Source organism: Miniopterus schreibersii (genome assembly GCF_964146895.1).
Source record: "Miniopterus schreibersii genome assembly, chromosome: 3".
Classification (NCBI taxonomy): domain Eukaryota; kingdom Metazoa; phylum Chordata; class Mammalia; order Chiroptera; family Miniopteridae; genus Miniopterus; species Miniopterus schreibersii.
Genome location: NC_138103.1, coordinates 21,293,229 through 21,316,013, shown reverse-complemented (window position 1 = coordinate 21,316,013; position 22,785 = coordinate 21,293,229). Strand labels below are relative to the sequence as shown.

The 22,785-nt window shown below is 44.8% G+C and overlaps 1 pseudogene across 1 annotated transcript; it reads left to right on the top strand.

Moving 5' to 3' along the window:
- Positions 1-4,741: 4,741 nt before the first annotated feature.
- LOC308554502 (nucleolar protein 11 pseudogene) lies at positions 4,742-6,328 on the top strand (annotated as a pseudogene). The gene has a single exon. The product of its transcript is annotated as a nucleolar protein 11 pseudogene (transcript).
- Positions 6,329-22,785: the final 16,457 nt, after the last annotated feature.

Below are 22,785 nucleotides of genomic sequence, written 5' to 3'. Positions count from 1 at the left end.
TTGACTTTCAGCCTCCAGAACTGTAAGAAATCACTGCCTGTTATTTAAACCACCCAGACTGTGGTATTTTGTGATGGCAGCCTGAGCAGGCTGAGACAAGCTGCTTTTCATTCTCAAATGATGCTCAGCCCAGTACTGTGCACACAGCCGATTTAGACTGTGCAACACCATGTCCTTACATTAGCCTGGTGGGAAAGTCTCAGGCCACAGAGACGCAGTGAGGGGATAATGAGGAAAGAGGAGGAGGGACCAGACAGAGGCTGTCTGGAAAGAGCCTTCCGACAGAGTTGCCAAGAGCCCTGGGGGCAGCTGGCCACACCTCCTCAGCCCGCTCTGAACCTGCTTCTGTCCCCAACAACTACCAACCCCACAGTCTCCCAGCCCTCTGCCAGCTCTTCCCTCAGACACTATCCAGGTGGGGGCCACACCCCTCAACCCCTCTAGGACAGCCAGATGGCACTACCAGCAGCACAGGGAACAAGAATCCCACCCACATGGACCTCAGAGGCTCTGTCTGATTTCAGCCTGTTCCACGAATCAGACCCTCAGCAGAGCAAAGCTGAGCTTCCCCGACAGTTGGCCATGTGGCAGCCACCAGATTTCGTATGTCCCAGAGCACAGGAAAGAGGCTGTGATGAAGCCATGAGGAGCCACAGGCCAGCTCTCTTTTCCACCCACATCTCCCATTAACAAGCCTTACAAGAGCCCTTGCAGGGTCCAAGAGAAGAGGCCAAGGAAAGGGCATTAATGAGAAAGCAAGGGTGAGGAGACCGATGTGAAAATATGTTGTGTTTGGTAACCTGTTTCAAGAAAATAAGTTACTTGACCTGCACCTGATCTTTCTGGATTTGCATTGGATCATTTTAAGAGCAGTTCACATGGAAACAAAAGTCAGCTTTCAGCCATGGAGCTGTGACCATTTTTATTTAGTTGATGAAGATTTGCAAGGCGAAGAAGTATGTCTCTTTGAGACATATATTTCTTAGTGGAATCCCAAACTTGCCTTCAATGTCATCTTATTTAACTCTTTTTTCCCCTTGGTCCAGAAATTTTCAACCGGTGTGCCACAAGAATTTTTAAAACACGTAACACCTGACTTTAGTCAGGGGCACTGACCTCATTTCCCTTAGATTGTCAAATAAAAAAATGAAAACAGTCAACATGACAATAGTTATCCAGTGCGAATGAATCAAAATTATACCTATTTTCTTGTCAGACTGGCAAAAAATATATTTCTAGGTGTGCGGCAGAATTTTAGTATTAGTTTATGTGTGCCATGAGATGAAAAAGGTTGAAAATCGCTGCCATAGTTCAATGTAATTTTTGTAATTGAGATATAATTGACATAAAACATTGTGTAGGTTTGAGATATACAATGTATTGATTTGATGCACTTATATACATGGCATCAGCCAACACCTCTATCACATTATTTAACAATTTGCTTGACCTTCCTCAGAACATGGGCTAAAGAGAGGCTATGGCTTCTAGACTAGCCCTCAGTCTTAAATGTCCTTTCTTTTTGAGCAAATACCATGCCAGCACTTCTGCCAGGTGAAAGCAGTTCTGTTCATATGAAGATGGGGAGAGTCAAAGGTTGAGAAGGAAGGTAACTCAAGAGCTGGCTGTGACCATCTCACAACCAGGTTTTATTGCATATTGTCAGTTGGTGTTGTTCTGAGAATTCTGTGCTTTGACATGGATGTTTAAACCAATTCCACCCTCATGACCTAGGCTGCACCCACAAATATCATCACATTGGGGGTTAGGATATTAACATATGAATTTGGGGGGCACAAACATTCAGTCTCTACCCATAGCCAGGACTTTGGAGAAGGGGTCCAAGTAGCCACCAGAGCACAGCACAGGGAATAAGTGTGGGATTTAGAGCCAGACAGCCCTAGAGACTTGGAGACTGCAGGGTTGTAGAAGGTAAACAATCGTAGGTTCAAATCCTTGCTCTACCACTTATTGTCTGTGGGATCTTGGGCAAGCCACTTAATCTCTCTGAGCCTCAGTTTCCACTGCAAAATGGAGACAATAACTCCTGAGTGTTTGTGAGGATATCATGCACGATCTGCTGGTGGTGTCAACCCAGGGACACATTTAGAGTAAATTTAGGCTCTTTACTGCACAAACTGACATCTAAAAAAATTGCTCTTGCCTAGCCATTACAGGCTATTGCTTTTTCTCATAACCTGATGTAATACAGAAACATCTAGTGAAGAGCCGGGGACTCTGAAATGTCAGTTATAAGCTAATTATCAGTCACTGCCAGACCAGTTTGTTCCAAGAAACCTGAACTTGCCTGGACACCCTGGGCCTCCGATCCAGGCTCCCAGAGCCCAGGTCTTCTGCTCTGGCTGATGCTGGGGCTCTGCCTCCTGGGAAAAGAAGTTTGATACAAGAAGGAACTTTCATTATCTTTGCCCTGGAGCACCAGCAACTGCCTACAAAGAGCAGAGCGAGGAACGAAGGGCAGTGAAATATAAATTACTGGGCTTCCTCCTTGGTGGTTAGTCCATTTAAAAATAGGCAGATTCAGAGAAGTGTTTCTCTATTTGGTTCCTCTATTTCCATGACCTTAGAGATAAACAGGTAACCAACCTTGAGTCAGCCCCCTTTTGCACATGAGGAGCATGTCTCCCACCAGTTCTCCTGAAACCAGAGGAACTTGGGGGCTTGGAGGAGTCCATTGGGAGAGGAATGTTACTCTCTACCCCCACGATCCTGCAGTTCTCCAAGTCCATGCCTCCTTGATTCCAGAATTCAGTGTAGCAAGTTTGTTCATTTACTCAGTCAGCATTTACTGAGTCTTACAATGTGCTAGGACACTTACAACCTGTCAGGATTAGGCTGAGCATAGAGGATTCAGAAGTGACTGAGACAGCATGCTTCTTGCCCTCAAAGAATTTGTTCTAATATAGAGGTTCTCAACCTTGACACCTTAACACTACTGAAATTTTGGGTCAAATAATTCCCTGTTGTGAGGGACGTCCTACATATCACAGGATGTTTAGCAGCACCACTGGACTCTCCCACTAGATGCCAGGAGTACCTACCCTCCACTCAGTTGTGACAACCAAAAATATCTCCAAACATTGCCAAGTGCCCCTTGGGGGTCAAAATCCCCCACCTTTAAGTATTTTATCTATTTTGAGTTTATTCTGTGTATGGTGTAAGTTGGTGGTCTAGTTTCATTTTTTGGCATGTACCTGTCCAATTTTTCCAACACCATTTATTGAAGAGACTGTCTTTACTCCATTGTATGCTCTTGCCTCCTTCGTCAAATATTAACAGCATAATGGCATGGGTTGATTTCTGGGTTCTCTGTTCTATTCCATTGATCTATGTCTATTCTTGTGCCAGTACCAGTGGCTTTTGTGGTATAACTTGATATCTGGTATTGTGATCCCTCCAACTTTGTTCTTCTTTCTCAAGATTGCTGTGGCTATTTGGGATCTTTTTTGGTACCATATAAATTTTTGCAGTATTTGTTCTAGATCTGTGAAATATGCCATTGGTATTTTAATAGAGATTGCATTGAATCTATAGATTGCTTTGGGTAGTATGGACATTTGAATGATGTTAATTCTTCCAATCCATGAACACAATATATTCCTCCACTTGTTTGTATCTTCCTCTAGTGGTCGGGAAGAAAGGAATTATTTTTTTCTGGGCTGCTGTATGTAGTTTTCCATGTCTTTAAGCAGCTAGATAATTTACTTTGACGTTTTGGGAACAGGTTGCAAACAGTCCCCTATACTGTTTGCTTGTTTTGACTCTTCTCATGATACTGCTGGTTTTCACCTAGGCTGCCGAGTAGACTTAAATTTTGCAACCCCTGCATCGGAACACAGTGGCAGATGGGACTGGCACAATCCCAGTTAGTCCTATTTAACTTCCCTGTTCAACGGCACAAAGAAATCAACTTTTTAAATGTACTATTGTTTATAAAACTATTTTTTAAAGTTTTTTATATTTTTAATTGGGGTAAAATACACATAACATAAAATTAACCATCTTTTTAAAGTGTACAGTTCAGGACACTAAGTGCATTCATCTTGTTGGGCAACCATCACCACCTTCCATGTCTTTTCATCCTGCAAAACTGAAACTCTGACCCTATTAAATAGTGACTCCAACACCCTAGCCCCTGGCAGCCACCATTCTACTCTGTCTTAAGGGGAATCATACAGTATTTGTCTTTTTGTGACTACTTATTTTGTTAATTTAGGAAATTTGTTGAATACAATCATTTTCATTGTAAATTTAATTGCTTTTATAGTCAGAAATTAAGTTTTTGAATATTGTATGTTACCTTAATTTTACTAGGTTTCTGATTAGAAACCCTTGGGGAACAAGCTGGTCAATGAAATAAGGTCAAATGATAACATGTCCAGCTGTGTGCAGCTTTCAAACTGGGGAGTTTATTGTTGTACACAATGACAGGGTTTTGAGATTATGGAATACTGAAGACGTAAACCTGGATAGAGTATTTAAAGCTACGTTGTCAGCTGAGGTATACAGGACACATTCAATAAGAGGGATAGAACCCTTGGTGCCATTCAAGGAAGGGGTGTGTGTGATTCAGAGTCCTTGCTTGCAGAGCCCCAACAGCAAACTGAAACTATTCTCTGAGGAAGCAGTGATTAAGTGGACAAGATTTTTCATGGTATCTAGGCATCCTGTTTTAATCTTTATTACTAAAAAACACGGAAATTACTTTGCTTATGTACAAATGTTTAACTCAGGTGTCTTAAGCAAATACTCCTACTTAGACAAGAAGAAAAATCTGTTATACAGAGTTTTACTGCACCTGTGCATCGGAGAGTCCTCTCTTTGATGTCATTAAGCTCTGATGGATGTATATATGAAACCTTGATACCAATACATCCATTTGACCCAGAAAAAAATCAAAATCAAAGGGTAGTTAGATCACTGTTGCTCAAGACAGTGTCTGGAAAGGACAGAAATGGTGTTGCACTCACCATCCTTGACCAAGGTCGCATAGCGGTCCTGGGACCACCACTACCAGCTTGCAAGGAATGCCTCTCCATAGGGAACACAAAATTTCAATCACTACAGGTTTCAACAGAATTACCACAAGGGACTAGCAATCAGCTTTGGTATTATGGGGAACATGTGTTTATTCTACATGGAAAATTTCTACCTGTGAGTCTGTGGAAGTGTGAAGTGTCTTCATTAGCAGGTGTGCTTAGAAAACTCAAGCATAGTCAAGATCTAGGCACTCACACTGAGCCTCATTCTGTAAACTGGGAAACCTCACAGGGATATGGACTTGGACCCCAGAAACCAGAGCCATCAAAGAGAATTTTAAGGAGAAGAAAAAATGAAGCAAGTGTCCAGACAGAGGTTCCAGCCTCCAAACAACTTTTATAGAAGATCAAGAAAGATTCAGAAAAACACACTGAAGTAAAACTATGAAAATTCTGGCTATTAAGTAGACACCTGACTTTCATATGATGATTAAGGACACAGTAATAGAACTTCTGGGAAAATGGAAAACAGAGCCATCATTTTACCCCTGGAAATCTCTGATCCACTTATACAGACGCACGTGCTTCCTTGCAGCTTGTGCCCTGACTCAGTGGAGGTTGCCTTAGAGGAGACTGATGTTCAGATGTTACCACTGTCTACAGCAGTCCCTGACATTCCTGAAGCAGTCACCTGTGCTTGCTTAAAAATGTTCTCAAGCATTGGTGATGGCAGTCTTTAAGAAATAGGTGTCCGTATGGAGTTAGTTTCTGACTACAGTGATGCTGTACAAGATGAGAAAGTGAAAGAGCAACAGAAGTTCTTCAAAATGGCTTCAATCCTGAAGATGATAACTGTGACGTAGTTAAATGAAAAGCCTCAGAACACAACAAAGGAGACCACTTCCTGCCCTGTAATACCAAAAAGAGTAGATCTGCTAAATGCAATTCTTGAAAGACATCCCAGCACAACATATCACTCTGCTTCTCCAGTATCTGTATTTCCTTTACTTGCCGTGTAGTGAAAATGCTACAGTGTCTCCTCCTGGAATACACCCTCCAACCCTGAACCTGGCTACAGGCTGAATATGCCTACTTCTAGGTGCTAATTTTACTGCTGTGGTGATGATACCAGAAACAAGAAGGTTACTGCTAAGTCTTTACAAGTTTGTAAAATCTCGGCTATGCATTCCTTCAGCTCAACAAGGCTTGAAGTCAGTCTTTGTGAGCTACAGAAATTAAGCCAAGAGAAAAATAACAGAGAATTATATTCAACTGAAGTGCTAGAACTCTTCAGATATCACCAGTTCTCTCTCACAGACATTTTATGAAGCTCTTTTAAAAGTGAATTCCTCCTAGTCATCCAGGCAAGAGATGTGTTTTGTTTGTGGCTGTCTCTTAGTGACAAGAGAAATGTGTCAGTGAGTACCTAGACCATCACTTACTGAGGCTCCTAAGCTGGACTGCAGGTTCCATGCAAACCTATTCCAGTTTATGGACGCTGGTGGGGAGAGGTTCTGAAACTTTTAAAAAATATGTAACTGAGCTAATTGTAAGTAAACTTATTTGTGAATCTTAAAAAAAACAACAAAAAACACATAGATGTGGGCCCTACCCCAGAGTTTCTGATTCAGTAGGTCTAGAGTGGGGTCCAAGATTTTAATTTATATTTATAACAAGTTCCCAGGTGATGCTGATGATGCTGGTCTGGGGACCATACTAAGCCAATCATGGCAATTTTGTTTCCCTGGTCAGTGACTGGCTTAGAAAAGGGCATGTGATACCAGTGTAATTCAAGTCCGTGGGTGGGGGGCTTCTGGGAAAGTGCTCATAAAAAGGGACAGGTAGAGGGCTAGGCTCTCATCTCCTCTTTCTGCGTATCTTAAGACCAGGAGGGGCATCCCTAAGGATAAGAGCCACCTGCTACAAATGGCAAAAAGAGCAGACAGGTGGAAAGAAACTGGATTCACCATTACAGAACTAACCCATTGAATAAACTAACCACAGAGCCACCTTCTGTAAAACAATAACTGCGATTACTATCCAAGCCACTTCCAGTTGGGTACTCAGTGATTCGAAGCCAAGAACATCCTATGAGGTATCTCTACTCTGCACAGCCTCACGCTAGCTAGGTTCCAACTCCACCCCTCACCACTGTGAGGACACCACCAATCCCAGACAATGAGGGTTGGGGTGAGGCATATGAGCCACACTTCCCACCATCCTATAGGAGATAGGGTAGATCTGGGGTAGAAGAAAGCATTATCTTGGGAGCCATAAAATTCCAGGTTGAAGCCTTAATTCCACCACTCAGTAACTCTGTGACCAGAACACCTCTTCACCCCATACTCCAGATGTGACTACAACTGCATGGTTGAGTGAAGCAGTCCTGTCTGTAGATCTGAAGATCATTTCCTTTCTGGACCATTATAAACCATTAGAGCTGGCATATCATGAACACGACACTGTGCTAAACCATTTACCTACTTAATCTTATTTAATCCTCACAACAGTCCCAAGAGGTGGGACCATCATCTCCCCCACCTTGGAGCTCAAGAAACTGAGGCCCTGCAGGTTAAGTGGCTGGTCCAAGGTCACACAGCTTTAAGTGCAGAGACAGGATTCCAAGTCAGATCCAAATGGTTCAAGAGCCCCATGTGTTTAAGTTCTACGCATCAGGGGTCCCGAAAACATTGTTGCCTCACAGTGTATGACAGAGTCTCATTCCTCTCTCATCACCCAGCACTCAGCCTAGAAACAGCAGTAGAATGTTGACTCCACTTTCAAGTGAAGCTGACATGAGCATTAAGGGAAATACTGCAAGACAATTCAAGATGTGGACAGTGAGATGGTGCCCCTTTAGAACTGTGGTGGCACTGTGACTGCACAAGTCCAGGCCTGCGCCGCATCTCATCAGCTTGGGTTCCAGGGCCTCAGCCTGGTCTTACCTGCCAATTTCCATGCCTGGCTGAGCATCCCCGCCACCCTTCTGGCTTCCAGGTGTCTAATCAGCCTGCTGATTCCACCCTGGAGAACTGGGCTGTTTGCCTTGCCCCTCTGGAGGGCAGGCGGAGTCAGTGGAATGGGCAGCAATTCTGGAGCCATCACAACTCCTGGCTGAAACCAAACATGACAGATTTACCATTGGGCAGGCTGTTCCATTTATTATTTAATGCTCGCAATAAATATTTGCATGACCCAGCACTGGAGGGAATGCTCTGTGATAACTCACTGTGTTTCCCTGCCAAACACCACTGCAGTCGGGTTTCAAAGCTCCAGCAAGAATATTTTCTGCTATGCTAAGGGCCAGGTGATGTTCGTCTGGTGAAAAACATTTTCTCACCTGCCTCCAAAGAAGGGAAAAGGAACAGGGAGGCTGTAGTTCTAAGAAGTGACTAGATGAGGAAGATGAAGACAATAGCTAATATCCACTTAGTGCCACTGTATGCCAGGCTCTGTGCCAAGTGCTTCACATTCATTCATTCAACACATATCTCTGGAGGGTACGGCCACCAGACTTAGCAAATAAAACACAAGACACCTAGTTAAACTTGAAATTCACATACACGATGAATAATTTTTAGTACAAGTGTATCCCATACTAGAAAAATTATTTTATATTTATCTAAAATTCAAACTTAACTGGACTCATTTTTCTCTGATAACTCTAACTGAAATTATGCCTGTCTGTGACTGACAAGCAAAGGGGGGTTGTTTTCTATTGGGGCTCAGGGAAGGACCTCTAAGAAGGTGACACTTGAGCAAAGATGTCAATAAATAGAGACATCCGTGACCAAAGGGGAACAGAGTTCCACACAGAGATGAGAGCTCATGCAAAGGCTCTGGGGCAGAGCGGGGAAAGTGGGGTATTTGAGGAGTAGAGGGAAGGCCATGTGAGTGAAGGACAGGAAAGTACAGGAGGAGACCACAGGGTCTATGGTCATGATAAAGAATTTGGATGTTATTCTGAGTCAAAAGGAAGCCACTGAAAGGCTTTTCAGCTGGAATTGCCAGATGGGGGTCCGATGCCTGCTGCCTGATTTCTGAATCCAGCTGAGACACAGAGGACCTTACATTGGCAGGAAAGGAAAAGAGGAGGTACAAGAAAAGAAGAAATTGTTTTAGAATAGAGCTGAGCAGGTCTCACAGGAAATGTTCACACAACAGCAAGCCAGCTGCCCTCAACAGAAACCTCCACTATGTCCCTGAGTTGTTCCCCCAGCCAGGTAGCCAGAGGGAGGGGGACGTCCGAGGTGACAACGCTATCAATTTCCATTTTGCTTTTGCCAAATACAGGAAAGGACATTTCAAAGATTTTTAAAAATAACTACCAAACAACTCAAGGGTAGAAAAAAAAAAGAGAAAAGTTATAGTCAGCCTGCTCAAGAACAGTGATAATAACAATTAGTAATACAAATAAAAATAACTATTATGAAGCAGGCAGGGCACATATGGTATTCTCATTTCATACAGAAGGAAACTAAGACTCAGAAAAGCAGGTCCCACAACTAGAAAAGGGCCTGGCAGGGTTTAAAGGTATGTTTGGCCCCAAAGCCTAGGATTCCCAAAGCCCTCTGGGGCCTTGCTATGTATGGACTGAATTGTGTCACTTCCGTCTGCCCGCCTCCCCCCCCCCCCTTCATACGCTGATGCAATAACCTCAGCGTGAATGTTTCTAGAGAAAGGTTGTTAAGGAGGTAATTAAGGTTAAATGAGGTCATAAAGGTGAGCCCTAATGGAATAGGACTGGGTCCTTCTAAGAAGAAAGATACCCTCCTCCCACCCTGTGTCCTCTCCCAATCCTGTGAGAACACAGGGAGAAGGCAGCCTTCTGCTAGCCAGGAAGAGAGCCCTCACTGGAACCCGACCACGGTGGCACCCTGATCCCAGACTCCCAGCCTCCAAAAGTTTGAGCAATCAATGTCTGCTGTCTGTGGTATTTTGTTATGGCAGCCAGGCAGACTAAGAGAACAGATGTGAACCCAACCACAGCCCAGCTCTCAGCCAGCCCATCCTGACAGCCCCGCTATGCAAAGCAAGATCCTTTACCCCACCTCCTCTTCGGCCTTCCTTCTCAGCTGACACCTATAGGGGCTTCCCACCTGGCAAACCCTCTCCTCTGCCCCTCCCCGCAGGAACTATGTGCCTCAGTAAATGTCAGGCAATGAGTCCTAGCAGTACAAGGCCTCCCCTGGAGAGGAGCACAGTGGCAGAGTGGAAGGAACACAGCTTTGGTGTTAGAAAACCTGAGTTCCAATCCCAGCTCTATCACCATCTAATTAGGCGGCCCTGAGCAAAGACCTAAACCTCAGTTTCCCCTTCTGAGGAATGGGGATAATACAATCCACCCCACTAGGATCGTTGTGGAATTAAATAAGATGCTAGATTTTTACAAAAACAAAACAAAACAGTGCCTGGCATATAGTCAGCGCCTGATAAGTAGTAGCTGTTAGTAATAATTACAACAACAACATTCAAATCGTAGGATTGTCTGTTCATTCAATAAATTTTTATTGAGCACCTCTTACGCGCTAGACACTTGGGGATACAAGAGAACACAAGACACACGATTCCACATTCATGAAACTTCCCAGTGGAAGAAACAGATTTATAGTATAATGAAAGAAACACGTTTGTAAAAAATCATATAAAAAGAACTAAAAATGTTGAAGAGTGCTGTAAAGGAAGAAGGTTTCTATAAGAGAATCATCTACTTCAGCATCCGAGAAGGCCTCAGGGGTACTTCAGCCGAGACCTGGGGGTTTGAAGGAGCCGGCAAAGCAAAGGCCAGAAGGATTAGCCTTCCCAGCACAGAGAGCAGCCAGGGCAAAGGGCAAGAGGCTGGAGAGGACTGGGCTTGTACTGGGGTGTTGAAGGGAGGCCAGCTCGTCTGGAGGAAGCAAGGCAGGGAGATGCAGTGAGAGAAGTCAGCCAGGATCACAGCACACAGGGTCTAATAATTTGTTTCTAGGTTATTCTGAAATCACAGAGAAGCAGGCACTTATGCAAAGAACACGGCACATTAGCTGGTACAAAGAGCAAGCTCAAAAAAATGCAAGCTCCCTTCCCTACCCTGAAACAGCCAAAATAAGTAAAAATGGCCCATTTTGAATATTTGGGTTTGGTTTCAAACCATGACTGGCAGGGTGAGGTAGGGTGAGGTGAGAGAGGGGATGTGAGGGAACACGTTCAAAATCAAACAAGCCAGAAACGCCAGCTGGGAATTCTCTCTATAGATCTCTGCAGGAATGGCTGTATCAGCAGGTACTGCAGGAGACAGAAGAGAAGAGAACCTGGAATTCTCTCTGCAACCAAGACCCAGATGCCAGGCAGGCAGTGAAGCTGCGTCCACCCCACATCCACCCATGCAGCCTGAGACAGTCTGCCAACCTCCTCCTGACACGAGACTGACGCGTCATAGCCACTCTAGGCTGAAGCCATCAGCCTGGGCCAGGAAAGCAAAATATATTGTTGTTGGAAAAAAGCTGGAAAAAAAAAAAGTCTGGCAAGTAATGAGGACAGAGCCACAGTCTAAGTCTAGGACAATTCATCCAGCATTGAGTTGGGTGTGGTGACTCAGGCCTTTCTTGGACTTTTAAAATTCATGTCATTGTATTTCTGCATTCACTGCCTACACAGAACTTACAGTAGACGCCAAGAAATATGTATGACAAAATTATAAAATATAAATTAAAAATTGGGACTACAGGAAAATAATTTAGAATAAGAAGTAAAGCCCTGGGTGGGTAGCTCAGTTGGTTAGAGTGTCGTCCTGATACGCCAAGGCTGATGGTTCGATCCACAGTCAGGGCACATACAGGAAGCAACCAATGAATGCATAAGTAAGTGGAACAACAAATTGGTGTTTCTCTCTCTTTCTCCCTCTCTCTCTAAAAATCAATAAATAAATAAAAGAAGTAAAGACAGGAATAGAGCAGGATGAGAGGTAGAATAAAGAAGTGTAGGTCAGGTCAGTTACTAAACTGGACCTGACAATGTCTCTCTGAGTTCCCTGTTGGCCAAGTCAAAAAGGACAGAAGCCATACTCATGGTCTACAGGAGAAAGATACTCACCTCTCTAGAACCAGCACTGCCCTGCCATGTGACCTCAGGTAAGTGATTTAACCTCTACTTGGACTCAGTTTCCTCATCACCAAAGGGGAATGAGAAACTACTGAATCTTTATGACTCACTCTTTAGTTGATAAAAATTTTAAAAAACTGTAACAGTAACCAAGAATGGCTGATCTTTCAGCTTAGACTGCAAAATAAGAATCCCCTAAATGTCTATAAGGATCAGTGAGTAACAAAAATGAGAGAAGCAGTCTGGGCATAACACAGTAGGGAGTGGCAGGGATTGTGGTGAACTGGAGAGTCTGTGCTGTCTAAAGGGGAAGCTGCTTCTCACCTCCAACTAATTCTTGCCCTACAGGAATGTGGGGCCATTTTCTGATTTTTGGAGTTCAAAATCAGAGTTTGTAATGTAAATTCTTCTTTTATATTTATTTATTTTTGTTAATCCTTACCCAAGGATATTTTTTCCACTGACTTTTAGAGAGAGTGGAAGGGATGGATGGATGGAGAGAGGGGAGGAGAGAGGAAGAGAGGGAAGGAGGGAGGGAGGGAGGGAGGGAGGGAGGGAGGGAGGGAGGGAGGTGGGGAGAAAAACACTGATGTGAGAGAGACACGAATTGGTTGCCTCCCGCAGGCACCTGACAGGGATCAAACTTGCAACCCAGGTACAGGTACCTGCCCTTGACCAGGAATGGAAGCCTTGACCCTTTGTTGTGCAGGCCGATGCTCTAACCACTGCTCAGTGGTTATAATATTATTAAATATTTTAAATGTTTGCTTTTAATTCAAATTTACTTAAAACAATGTACAAGTCAAACAGAGCCCTACCTAAAGACCTATTTCCAGAAAGAAACAGCAAATCCTTTTATTGTCTTAGACATGGGTTTTTCTATCTTCAGGTTAAACTGCAATCCCCAGAAACTTTCTTCCCCCAGCCAAGCACCTTGAAGTAGTATATCCCAGCAAAGGTCTAATTCTTTCTCAATCCAACCTACCATACTGTTGAGTCCCTACTGTATTTTAGGGACACTGAAGGACACACCAGTGTGATGAAGTCTTCACCACGTAGCCAGATGGGCCTTGGCTGTCTACGCCATCAGAATGCTGAATTGCTCCCAGAAAGTTCTCAAGGTGAAGTAATGTGTGGAAAAAGCATCCCTTTCAACACCACCTTCAAGGCACATTGCTGGATTTATTTCTAGTAGGAACCAAAAAGCACCCATTCCTCTCCAAATCATTTTTCCTCTGTGCAGTCCCCTGCCACTTGGTCCACTGCCAGTTCAGCACAGCAAGCATTTGCCAAATGCCCACTGGATACAGGTACTGTGCCAAGAGTTGGGGTATCAAGATAATATGCAGTGTCTAACACATTGTAGGAGCTCAACAAATGAAACCACTGCTAGTACAGAAACCAACTGAAAAATAAAACCTGGCTTTCTTTTTGTTTGTTTGTTTTTATTTTTCAATTACAATTGGCATTTAATATTATATTAGTTTCAGCTGTACAGCATAGTTTCAGGTGTACATTTACATAACTTATGAAGTGATCTCCCCGATAAGTCTAGTACCTACCTGACACCATATGTAGTTATTGGCAGTTTAAAAATAAACCCTGGTTTTCTGAACTTCTCTTTTCTACCATCTTTTCAGCAAGAACCTCACGCATAAAACAAAGCACTCCTGAACAATGAGGATCCCTCAGACTCACGCTGAGCCCTTCTCATCCATCAGCTGTGGACTGCACTACACTTTCCCCTCCCAAGAAACACACGTACCTGTCCTGGAGCCTTGATTTATGTCACTGCCATTCCTGACTGTCAGTCTGGATGTAGTACATGGCCCTCCTGGCCCAGCCCTGCCTCTGGATTGAGGGTGACGACTACAGCTTGGCAGTCCATACTCTTCCTGGGTCCAGAGAATGCGCTCAGAGTCCACAGCCCTGAAATTTTCTTTCCCTTTTAAGCTTCAAATTGTCTCAAATGTTTAATATAGCTGGGACCTGGCTTAATATGGAGGTGGTCTCTTTTCCATGGAAAAGCAACAGAAAAGCAACTGGAACCAATTAAGCAAACGGTGGATTCATTGTTCCACATATACGGGGAGTCCAGGGGTGGCACTGGGTTCAGATACCTTAGGATTCAGAAGCCCAGACAACACTGTGAAATCATCCTCTCCATCTCTTCACTGCTCTCCTCCATGGTGGTGCCCTGTGGTAGCTTTTGGCGACTCCGGTTTTAAGAGCTGAGTAGAGACCCCCAGCCAGAATAAAGCGCAAAAAGGACTTCGGTCACATGGAGAAGCCTGAGTGAAGACTCCAGTTCAACCTTCGGTCCCCCTACCCCCCATTTCGCTGCTACCTTTGGGCAGCTTGGCCCTGCCTGGAGGCTGTTTCTCATCCTCGGGTTCCAGCTTGCTGGAGGTCATGGAGGGGATGCTACCGCGGGGTGACATCTAAACTGGGCAACGGGGGGCTCCTCACCTCCACCCCTGCCCTTGGGAGGTTCGCTCCATCCACTCTTCCTGCACTAGGAGCTCTTCCAAGGACACACCCTTGAGAGAGCAAGGTGTAGTGCGACGGGCTGAAAGGTCGTGCGCGGGACTGAAGCCCGTGAAGGCCGCTGTACAAACGTGAAGATTCTGGCGGGCGGTGCGAACATCTCCTGGCCTTACGGCGCCCACGACGAGCCTCGTAGGCAACTAGCCTTTCTTGTTAAAACCGCCACCTGCCATTCTGGAGCGGCCTGCCTTTCCCGGCTCTTTGCCCTCCCGGTATGAGGCCAATTCCCAATTTCACCCGGGGAGCTCCAGCTTGGACCCTGGGCTTCCAGCTCCACCTTCCCAAACTGCGAAGCCACCTCATCTCCCGCCCACAGCTGAGGCAGAAGCCCCGCCTCTTCCTGTTTCCAAGGCCCTATTACCAGTCCTCTTTCTGTCCACTGGGACAGCGTCAGCTCTCAGGTCATTGGTAGAGCGTATTTGATTGTCAGACCCTGCACCCAATGACTGATCAAGTAGGTGCCAGTATCAGCCCCACTGATTTCTGAAGGACTCTTTGATCTCCCAAGTCTCACAATGATATTTGTTGCAAGTGATAGACCAACTTATTAGAAGAATGAAGAATCTATAGTTATTACTACTATTATTAGATATAATTATTATTAGCTATAATAATGATAGTTTTAGTAGTATATTGTTAGATGATGATTAGATATAACATGGTAATTATTTGATATAATAATAATATTATATTGGTTACCAGGGCTGAGGGATGGGAGAAATGAGAAGATATTGGTCAAAGGGTACAAATTTCCAGTTATAAGATGAATTTGTTCTGGGCATCTAATAAAACTAGATTTATATACTTGAAAGTTGCCAAGAGAGTAGACTTAAATGTTCTCACCACAAAAAAGAAATGATAATTATGTGATGTGACAGAAGTGGTGGTGATCATTTTGCAATATATAAGCATATCAAATAAACAAGTTATACACCTTAAACTTACAGGTGTTATATGTCAGTTATACTGTATCTAAATAAAGCTGGGAAAAAGAATATATCTAATTAATAGTAGTAGTATTAGATAATTAACAACACTGTTGCTATTATTATTATTATTATTATTAGAAGGATGGGGAAGAGGAGGAAAGAGAAGCAGCATTTATGCCCAGCCGGGCATGGCTCAGCGGTTGAGCGTTGGCCTAGGATCCAGGCGATCAGGGTTCAATTCCCGGTCAGGGCACATGCCCAGGATACGGGCTCCATCCCCAGTCGGGGGGCGTGCAGGAGGCAGCCAATCAATGACTCTCTAATCATTGATGTTTCTATCTCTCTCTCTCTCTCCCTCTCCTTTCCCCTCTCTGAAATCAATAAAGATATATTAAAAAAAAAAAAAAAAAAAGCACTTATGAAGCATTTAATATCTCTCGGGTGCTATTTCAAGCTCCCTGTGCACGTATCACTTTTATTCCTCACAACCACCCTATGAGGTATGTATTCTCATTTATCCCAATTTACAGAAGAAAAAAAACTGCTGTCACACACCTAGGCTGTGAGCCAGAATTTGAACCTAGCTGGTCTGGCTCCAAAGGCTGCACCCATCACTGTTAAACTATAATCAAAGGAAGAGTAACCAAAAGAACAGAAGTGTACAGGTATAACTGAAATCAAGCACTTGAATTCCAAAGAAATTCATAGCTCTTCATCTCTGCTTCTGTCAACTTTTTTCTTCTCATGGCAGATGAGTTTCCGTCCTGTGGGAGGAGATGAGGCTCCCTATAGCACCAGCTTCATGTCTCACTGCCTCCACCATAGAGAAGGACTGACTGACACTATTTCTGCTTCCAAGTTCAAAATCCCAGGGAAGGGCTCTGATTGGCCCAGCTTAGGTCATGTGCCAACCTCTGGACCAATCATGTGTGGCCAGGGGGCCAGAGCACTATAGTTTCAGGGCCTTGGTTTCAAGTAAATCAATAGCAGGTGGAGGCAGGAAACCACTAGGGGGTCAAAGTGACAGGGATTGGAAGGGGGGTAAAAGCCATTGTCATGAGAAAGGAGGCATGCTGGGAACACTAGCATTTACTTCATCCTGACAGCAAGGGAAGTTTGCCAGAAAGCCTCACTGGGAAGAAGCCACTTGGCCGAGAATTGAGGGCCCTCGCAGCTGTGGCCCTTCTGACATCTGGTCCAGATGCCAGACATCATTCATTCAAAAGTGCACATGGAGCTTTAATGAGGGACTAAAGAGAACAGTCCTCTGGGACTCCCACAAAGAGGCATTAGCATTCATTATCATCCTGCTCTGCCTGCCTGCATGAAATATGAAGGGGGTCTTTGAAGACACATGGAGAGTATTTAGCAAATGCTCCAGAACAGCTCTTCTGAAAATAGCCCAAGCACGTGGCTCTGTAATCTGTTAAATCTCACAGTTGCAGTTTTGGCAGGAGGTGGGCTAAACTGACAACTGACATTCATTTTCACATCATCCTATTTGTCAGTTCCACTCTCTCCTTCCTCCCCCATCCCAATCCTGATCTACATCTTAAGACCCCTAGGGTGGTAGGGCAAGAAAGCAGGCTCTACAGACAGAACTGTGTTTGAATCTTGGATTTGTTGCTTAACAGCTCGGTGACCTTGGGAAGGCTACTGGACCTGTCTGAACCTGTTTTCCCACCCAATAAGTGAAGACATGAATACCTTCCTTGTAAGGTAGTTAAGAGGATTATAAATAATGGGGGGGGGGGGGAATCAGTGTCAAATAAAACCCCAAGTATCAGTAGCTTAGTGCCACAAAGTTTTTTCCTCACTCATTCCAAGTTTCCTGACACATGAAAGGAGCTCCTCTTTGGTAGGACAAAATAAGACCAGGTCACCAAGAGATGCTAACACCAGCAAAGGTGACAGATGGACAGATGTATAAAGCATCTTGGTGTCACTGAGTCCCTAGTCCCAGGTCCGTGCAGCAACTCCTTCCATTCCATAAGCCACTAAGTTCTAGTTTTGCTTAAGTGTGCTTGAGATGGACGTTGACCACCCGTAACTGAAGATGCATCCAATCAGATTAGCCATAGTGGTGCTGATGGACCCCTTCTGAGTGCTTAGTAGGTACTAGGCACTATCTGTCATGTTTTCTAAACATGTCCCAGGCACTGTCCTAGGCACTTGGAGCACACCTATTTCTGCTCAGGATCAGCTTCATTTCCACCGTGCTTAGTTAACCTGCCTGTGAATCAGTGATTAAGACCCCATTTCTAAATTAGGAAACTGAGCCCCAGAGAGGTTAAGTCATATGCAATCTTAGTTTGGGTCCCCCAAAGCAGACATGAGGCAAGGATTCAAGTACAAGTAGTTGATTTGGGATGTGCATAAAATACCTATAGAGAAATGGGGGACGTGAAATAGTCAAGAGAAAGCCCCCAGTGAAGACTGTGTTCTCCAGACAGCTCCGGCTCTGGGCCGCTGGAGCTTAATCTTGTGGGGAACACTGTGAGTCAGCCTTATCCCAGCCAAGAGGCCAAGCAGCCAGAGCACTTACATGCCTGTCAGTCACTGGTAGAGGGAGGTGCTCAGGAGTATTCATTCCCAGACACTTCCAGCCTGTCCTCTGCAAGGGCAGAACAGCTTTGCCCAACTTTGACAAAATCCTTCAGACAAGGAGAGAGAGAGATGTACCAGCAACTGGAACTTGGCCAACACTTATTGATAGAGTAAGGCCAAAGCAGCGGTGTGATGGTAAATGTTTAACAACTAGCTTTCCAGATGGGAAGGAGGGAGCGAGGGAGGGAGGGAGGGAGGGAGGGAGGGAGGGAGGGAGGGAGGGAGGGAGGGAGGGAGGGAGGGAGGGAGGGAGGGAGGGCTCTTGATTTATAATGTTTGTTCAATCCATGGTGTAAATACTCCCACTATGGACAATATCAAGCTACCAACATGATGTCAACTGGCTTGCAAAATTTCTGAAAATAATAGCTGGCTCTTGTGAGCTGGTACTAGCTGGCTCCAGCACACCACTAAGCCAGAGGGATGTGGGCAGGGCAACAAAAGCATCTGCCACAACTACTGACAGGACACTTCGGGTAGTTCAATGTGGTAGGTATGGTCCTTGCATTCTACCATGGTGGGTATTACCCATCCTTATTCCTTCTCAGTCTGGGGACTGTGCAAAGATTATGGTGATAAGAGGGACTAGGGAAGAGAAAGGAGAAGCTGGTGCTAAAGAGAGAGGGACAGAGCTATTCATATTGAAAGGGAGCTTCAAAATCATCCATTCTGACCCCACATTGAATGCTGGGCTCCTCCTGATAGCATCCCTGCCCAGTGATCATCTAGCCTCTACTTGCATAGCTCCTGTGACAGGGAGCTCACCACTTCTCCAACAGCTGATCAGCTCCTGAAGAGTCCCACATCACCAGACCCAGAAAGGATTCAAACAGATTCAAACAGCCAACTGCCTGTGAAGGAGAAGTCATTTCGCTGCGTCCAAGGCAATGGATGGACTCGGTGCTGGAGGAAGGCACTTGAAAAATGAGCAAGCCGCTAGATCAGACACATGGAGCAGATGAAGGGCCTGGTCTCAGACCAACTTAAGCATTGGCTCCTTTTGTCAAAGCCACTCACCAAAAGGGAGACTATTACATGATAAATGCTGGCTTGGATCAGACCAGTGAAGCATTGCCTGCAGGGTTCTGTCTCCATCAGGGTTCGGTGACTTCCCCTAGGCTTAAGATTAAGACAGAGCTCAAACTTTCCTGTGCAGGAGAATCACCAGGAAGCTTCCTTGGTCCCACCCCCAGAGATACCCATGCAGTAGGTCTGGTGTGGGGCCTGAGAGTCTGCATTTCTCAGGTGGAGCCTTGATGGGTGTCAAGCCTGATGGGTGTACAATCTGTGCAACTGCACAGGGCCTTGTGCTCAGAAAAGCCCTAGGTTTGGTTTCATGCTCTGCTATCATCTTTAAGTTCTTAATTTTTTTAAATCAAGCCCTGCATTTTCATTTTGCATTGAGCCCCACACATTATTATACAGCCAATCCTGGTTGCTGGTCCCCAAAGCAAACTTAAGCAACACTGAATTAAGAAAATATCACAAATACACAAGCTTCTCTAAAGTGGAAATGTGAATGTAGTTAGAACAGTTCAGCTTACATTTACCGAGGGCCTACTGTGCGCAGGGCTCCAGACTAGGTCCTACAGAGGGACAGAATTGCAGTGCACAGTGAGTGGAGAGGATCTTCCTCTTCATTCATTCAACCCATAGGTGCCTGGCGGCTTGCCGGGGGCACACATATCGTGGTGAACAAAAGACCAGGCTCTGCCCTGGAGGAGCTCGAACCCTCCTGAGACAGAAAGGCTCCTCCACCCCCACCAAAAGCTGGGAAGTAAAGCTGAACCAAGTTAACAATAAAATACAAAAACTACACCTAACGGATCAAAACAAAGATGTTCCAAAGTCACAGAGATATCCTCTAGAAGCACAAATTACCAAAATGGAGCTATAAGTTATGAAGGTATGAAGAGAGCATCAACGGGGGGATTTTTAGTATCAAGAGCTGCCTAGTATTTTGTGAACCAGCCCCAGCTGGATGCTCATCCAGCCTCCCAGCAACCCCAGAGTTGGGACTCTCTGCTGACTCTGGTTTATGGTTGAGGAAGCTGAGGCTCAGAGCTACATGCCCACTTACTGCCAGTAAGTGGTGGGGCTCAGGGCTGCCTGGCCCCAAACCCACATTTGCAACTGTTAATTTACACAGTTTAACATCCAGAGTTGTCTCAAGAAAGGAGACTTGGAGGGCCCCCATGCTGGGAGCATTCCGGCAAACACTCTGCACACACACAGCCCACCTGGCAGGCATCCTGGAGAGAACTCAGAGCATCGGATGCAGCTTGGACTGAGTTAGAGCCCTCGCCAAAGCTGGGAGGTGGTGTAGCATCATGGATGTGCTAGGGGTCACCAGGGCCAGATGGACTAAGGTCAAGTACGGACCTTGTCACCCCTTAGCTGCATGACTCAGACAAGTTACTTGGTCTCCAGGGTTGGAGTGACCACATTCCAAGCACCTGACTAGCAGGCTCCACTCAGATCAAGCCCCCAAAAGTCTGAAAAGTTAAGACATTCAGTATCTCTCCAAGAGTCATCTTTGAAAGGCAGAAGTTTCCCAGGGCAGAGCAGTTCATGTCGATTCAACCTCTGGAGCACATCCCACATCCATCTGCTTCTCTGGATTTCCAGTCCAAGCCACCTTCATGTCTCCTTTGAATTAATCCAGTGACCTCCCAGCTGGTCCCCCATCTGCTCTTAATCCCTACAGCAGAAATCAGCAAACAATGGCTTTCAGGCCAAATCCGGCTAGCCACCTGTTTTTTGTCAATAAAGTTTTATTGGAACAAAACTACATCCATTCATGTACATGCCATCTGTTTTCCACCACAATGGCAGAGCTGAGTAGTTGCCATAGAGACCGTATATTGTGCATGAACCCTAAAGTATTTGCTCTCTGGCCTTTTGCAGGAAATTTTCCAATCTCTGCTCTGTAGTCCTTTCTCCCCACAGCATCCATAGTCATTTTTCTGCAATGGCAATCAGATCATTTTCCTCCCCTGCTTAAAGCCCTCCAGTGTCTTCCAGGGGACACTAAAAACATCTCGATTCTGTATCCTACCTGGCAAAGTCGTATGTGACCTCATCCCTGTGTCTTTCACTGGTCTTCTCTCCTACTACTCTCCCCCTCACTCACTGTGCTTCCCCCAAATTGTCCTGTTGTCACTTCTTGACCCTTGACTACACCCTCCATTGTCATCCCTTCTCTAGGGCCTCTGCTTGTGCTGTCCCCTCCATCTCAAATATTCTTCCGTCTTCAGACAGCTGGCTCCTTCTTATCACAGAGGGTCTCAGGCACCTTCTCAGAATGATCAGCCTAGAACAGCCCTCTTGGCACTTTTCACTGACTAAAATGATCCCATGCATCCGTGTGTTTACTTGACCAATGTCTGTCTTGCTACTAGAATATAAAGCTCTACGAGAGTTAGGACTTGGTGTTTTTTTCTTTAATTCGCTATTTACGAGAGCCTAGACCACTGCCTGGCACATAACAGAAACTCGAAATTTTTGTTGAGTGAATAAATGATTTTGTTTCACATACCACCACTCCCAAGGGGTTGAGACCTGGAAAAGGTTATCATAATAAACTAAGGAACCATTTTCCAGCAGCTGAATTAGAACCAACTGTAGCACCCAATGCTGGTCACACTGTATCACTGTAGACAGCTACAAGCCCTCTGGAAAGCAGTAAGGTAGTATGTGTCAAAAGCCATAAAAATGTTCATGCATTAGGTTTGATATTCCCACTCCAGAGAATTTAAAGAAATAACTCAACAGTGGCAACGGTTTTTGGCATAAAAGTGTTTGCTGTTTTATTATCTGAAAAAAAAATTGGAATAAGCTAACTGTTCAACAACTGGTATACACAGCCTATAGCCATGACCGTTATGAAAACTCAGTGGAGCCACACAGAAAAAGGATTATAATAAATGAATGAAATCAAATAAAAATGAGAATACATATTATGGTTCTGAGTAGGAAAACTACCTATAAACAGGACTAGAAAAGAGCAACAGATAATGGAAATACTTATTATATATGGTAGAGATGGCTAGCTGCCCATCAAATTTGGTCCTTTCTTCCTCCTGGACACACAGCTAACCAGATTTCCTAGTCGTCCTTGCACCTGGATGGGGCCACATGCCCAAGTCCAAGTCAGGGGAGTGGGAATGGAAGTGACGTGCCACTCCCCATTCTGGCCCATAAAACTCTACCATGCTTGCTTCACGATGCTGTGTCGCTAAAGTGACCTTAGAAGCCACATGCTGGAGATGGCAGACTCTGAGCCTATGTGCCAAACAACTGTGTGTAATATAATATAGACCTATCTCTCCCTGTTCACCTGGAACCACCCTTAACTGTAACATGAGTCATAAATAAACTTCTGTTGTGTGTGCACCATTTGGTCTGGGCCTATTTGTTACAGCAGTTTAGCTTACCCTAACTAATAATCTGATACAATGCCTGGTGATTAGGAGTTCAGGCTTTAGAGTCAGAAAGACAAGTTCAAATCCCACAGATATCACTTACTGTGTGACCTTGGTAATTCACTGCTCTGAACCTCAGTTTCCTCATTAGTTTATTTTAAGAATCAAATGAGAAAACTACTATAAAGACCTTAATGT